This window comes from Ciconia boyciana, chromosome 2 (assembly GCF_034638445.1).
Source record: "Ciconia boyciana chromosome 2, ASM3463844v1, whole genome shotgun sequence".
Taxonomy (NCBI): Eukaryota; Metazoa; Chordata; class Aves; order Ciconiiformes; family Ciconiidae; genus Ciconia; species Ciconia boyciana.
In genome coordinates this window covers 56,620,049-56,624,722 of record NC_132935.1, presented here as the reverse complement: position 1 = coordinate 56,624,722, position 4,674 = coordinate 56,620,049, and positions in this window count along the sequence as shown.

The following is a 4,674-nucleotide window of genomic DNA, read 5'->3' as shown; positions in this document are numbered from 1 at the left end:
GCTGCCGCCCGGCCCTGCGCCCGGCCCGGCCCGAGGGGAACAGCAACAGCAACAGGAACGGGAACTGCGCCGCCGCCGCCGGGAGCGGCGCGCCCAACGCCGCGCCCGGCCGCGCAGCGCCCTCTACAGCGCCGGAGCCGCGGCCCCGCGCCGCAGTGCCGGGGGCGGGGAACGGCCGCCCGCCCCGCCCTTCCCCCGGGCTTGGGCCGGCCGAGGGTCCCCGCTGCCCTGCCGGCGCTGCTGCCCGGGCCCCGCCTGTGCGCACCCGGAAAATGAGGTGGGGAGCGCGGCTCCGCGCCGCAGGGCCTGGAGTCCGCCCGGAGCGGGGCTGGCCCCGCGCCGCCTCAGCCCCCTTGGCGGAGGTGAGCCCTGGTGGCCTCCGGCCTCGCGCGCCCGGAGCCTGCGCAGTCAGGCCCTGCTTCGAAGCGCGGTGCGAGCTGTGCCTGCCTGAGGGACAGCTCGAAGCGCGGTGCGAGCTGTCCCTGCCTGCCCGCCCCTGAGGGTGGGGTCTCCCCTAAATTTACCTTCAGGTAGCCAAACAGACCACAGCCTCACACGGACCCCCCCTGCGTACAGCAGCTCACGCCGCTCTGTGTCGGCTGCGGGTGGATTTCACCATCAAATCCACACCTAATACCTGTGCATAGGGATGACACGCCTGCACCCAGGCACGGACCTTTTCACAACAGCATATGCTAGCTCAGTAGTTCAAATTCCAAGCAAAGGAAAAAATGGCATTAGAGGAAGTAATGTCATAAATCATGTGAAGGAAAAGGATCAGGATGAGCAGTGGCTCACTGTAATTTTTGAGGAAATTTCTACCTCTCCAAGCACTGAGGACTTGGAGTTCACAGAATACAGATTTTTCAGCAACGGCAGGTGGCAAAGATGTGGGCCTGACTTCCAGAGGTAGGAAGGATTCACGGTTTTAAGTGGGATCTACAGGTAGGTGCAGTGTTCCTCTGAACATCAGAGGTGAGGGCAGCCAACGCTAGTGGATATTTGAGAAAATTTGGTCCCATCTTCTAGATTCTCACTACCATTTGTAAGCTAAGGAAATTCCACAAGGGAATATCAAATTGGGCTTTACACTTAGGAAACCATTGCCGTGCAGGAATGATTTTCTCAAGAGTTAATTTTCTTGAAGAAATGAGACAATTTGACAGTAAGGCTATGTTGTCAAGACCAATTTAAAAAAAAAAAAAACAAAACAACAAACTAGAACTAGTTTCCATTTTTCTTAATTGTCACTAGTTTTCATCACCAGAAATATTGGCAGTTCTTCAAACAAGTAGAATGATCTAAACCTAAAAAAAAAAAAAAGCTTAACAAATCAATCCCAACACTTCTTGTGTGTTACTCTCACCCCACCCTCTACCTTCTTCATATTGATTATCTGTAATGCTATCATTAGGTACTTGAAGGGGCAATCCATCACTGAGAGTGAAATAAGCTTGCAAGCAGAGCATCATAACAAGATAACCTTTTTGTTGTGTGTTGGGTTTTCTTTCCCCTTAGGTCCTGCCTCTAGAATTATAATCTCCAAAATCAGGCACTTGCTGTGACCCATCTGTAACTCTGACAGATCCTCAAGATTGCTTAGCTCTTCCTAAATCATGCAGACCACTAGGTATGATGTAGTCTGTTTCCCCACATGCATCATCAGTCATTAGAGCAGCCCCAGTTCCACATACTATTTTGTGTGCTACCAACTCATATTTGAACAAGGTAATTCAAACGAATCTGGGTTGACTGCTCTATTTCTGTACCTGCGCATAGATACTCAGCAGCATCAATATTCATTTTCAGTCCCTCATTAAATGAACTGAACTGTGAATACCAGGCTTCAGTTGCATAGGCTTGAGTGGTTTGTATCTTTTGTGCAGCAGGAGAGCTTTTTCCTGATTAGTCAACAGCTGCAGAGAACCCACATACATAAAGTTAATTCCTCTGTGCCTCCAGTCTGTCATGTGTGTTCTAGCTTGTTTTTATTCCTCTCTGGCTATTCGGTGGGGCCATCTCAGCAAGCATGCATAGATTTTTCACGTTAGCTAGTTTGTGGCTTCCAAATTTTTCCTTCACCTTTTCAGCTTTCCCACATTAACATGCATAGTCAACTACCGAGTATCGCAGAATCGTAGAATATCTCAGGTTGGAAGGGACCCATAAGTATCATCAAGTCCAACTCCCTGCTCCTCACAGGACTGCCTAAAACTAAACCATAAGACTAAGAGTGTCGTCCAGACACTCCTTGAATTCTGACAGGCTTAGTGCCGTGACCACTTCTCTGGGGAGCCTGTTCCAGTGACCAACAACCCTCTCAGTGAAGAACCTTTTCCTAATGTCCTATCTGAACTTGCCCTGACACAGCTTCTTTCCATTTCCTCGTGTCCGATCGCTGGTCACCAAAAAGGGGAGATCATCAGCACCTCCCCCTCCACTGCCCCCCTTGAGGAAGTTGTAGACTGCGATGAGGTCACCCCTCAGCCTTCTCTTCAAGCTGAACAAACCAAGTCACTTCAGCCGCTCGTCAGAAATCTTGCCCTCGGGCCTTTCACCATCGTGGTCTCCACCCTCTGGACACACGCTAATAGACTGATATCCTTCTTATGTCAAGGCACCCAAAACTGCACACAGTACTTGAGGTGGGGCCGCACCAGCGCAGTGTCGAGTGGGACAATCACCTCCCTTGACTGGCAAGCTATGCTGTGCTTGATGCACCCCAGGATATGGTTGGCCCTTTTGGCTGCCAGGGCACACTGTTGACTCATATTCAACTTGCCATCAACCCAAACCATAGACCCAAAGACTTGCCATCAACCCAAACCAACCAGTAGAGCAATAAGTCCTCGTTTGTCAAGATCAAACTACAAATCTCAGGCAGAGTAAGAAGCATCTGGACAACCTGCAGTACTGCAGAAATGAGTTTGTCATACCCTAAACTATTTTACTCTAAACAGAACAAGTATTTTTATTGCAGCTTTTTTTTTTTTTCCCCAATAGCTGGGCTTGGATCTTCTTTAGAAAACAGAGAATACTATCAGTAGCTGCTGATGGAAACTTTTTCAAACAGACTTTCAAAATGGTCTTCTGAATTTTGCTGCTTTATATCAGACATCATCATTCATCGCTTGGAATGTAATTCCTTTTCCAAGGATTTGGATATGTCACAGTATTAGTTTGTTGGTGTTACTTGCCATCTCTGGGTGACCTGATTAGTATTTTAATCTCTCTGGCTGTGAGAGTTGGGAGGGACTGATGCCTTCATCTAGATTTCTTCCTCTCCTACTCATGCCAGAAAGTGATGATTAGAGGAAGAGTCATTACCAAAACCATGGAAAATAGGTTCTTTGGCTGAGCTGGAAAGAGATGATATGTAGGAACTGGAGATGATATTTAGGAACTGTAAAGTACAATTTATGACATAAACAAACTATTCTGAATTAACATTAAATAGCATTTTAATTAGTTGTATTCATCTCAGATGAGTTTTTTAAACTTTTTTTAAGTTTTAAAAATGTATTTAATTTCAGGGATATAAGGGGCTGGGATCTGAGCTTCACAGTTATAACGTAGATTGATTTGACTGAGGGCATGTTTTTTTTAAACCAAAATACTGTTACTGTTAATAGTGTGAATACTCTTTTACTGTTACAAAGAGATTTATACTGGTATGGTTCATACACTTGCCCTAAATGGGAGCCTGTATATATGTGTGTTAAGTGTATGTGCACCAGTAGAATCATACCTACACCAGAAGGATGTACTGATATTACTGTATAAATAAGTTTTGGTAAAGCTGTACAACTTTTATGGATACCCTGGCCTACACTTCAACTCATTTACATATACAAATAAAATATCAACATGGAAAAAAAAATCCAATCAAAAACTAGCTCAAAAAGCAGAGAAAGAGATGGGATTTTGATTTCCTAGTAATTGTTTGGTGAAAAGCAATCAATATGCTAGTAGGTAGTATAGTCTGAGTTGCAATGTTTTCATTACAAATTAAATTGGTATTGGCCAGCAGAAAAAAGCTTGGGGCAAAGCCCACAGGATCAGTACAGCAGCATGGTTGAAATAGGACAAGAGCTTCTGACCTCTTAAAAAGCAAAGAAACAAAAGCAAAAAAAAAGAAGCCCCCCAAACCTCTCTTTTTCATAATAAGCAGATGTATGGAAAAAAGGGCTGGTTTAATACATTTTCAAGCTGTGTTCTTAGGGCAAATTGTAGTTAATATTCCCATCCCTCCCCTACATACCAGACACTCTCAGTGCAGCTAGTGTATGTGTTTATGTTTAGAAATGTGAAAGGAGACTTGCTTCAATGTGATGAACTGTTTGGAGAAGTCACTTTGTGTCTATGCAGTTACTTTCCACTGTACAGCCTTTAGTATATATCCCCTATATGTCATCTGTCGTGCCCTAGGCCTAAACGCTTTTTATTTTCATGCAGTTTCTTTTGCCTTCCACTATGTCTTGTACTCTTCTAGGTTTGATCCAGGTTGAATTTATTTCAAGAGAAATATTGAAAAGAAAATACTTGAAGTATTTTCGTGAAGAGAGGGGGAAGAGCAGGGTTGATTGGCTAGATCAGCCTCAATGGCTGTCAAGCCCAGTCTCTCTAAGCTTAAAGGATATTGATGGAATATTGACAGATCAGTCATTGTTCTAG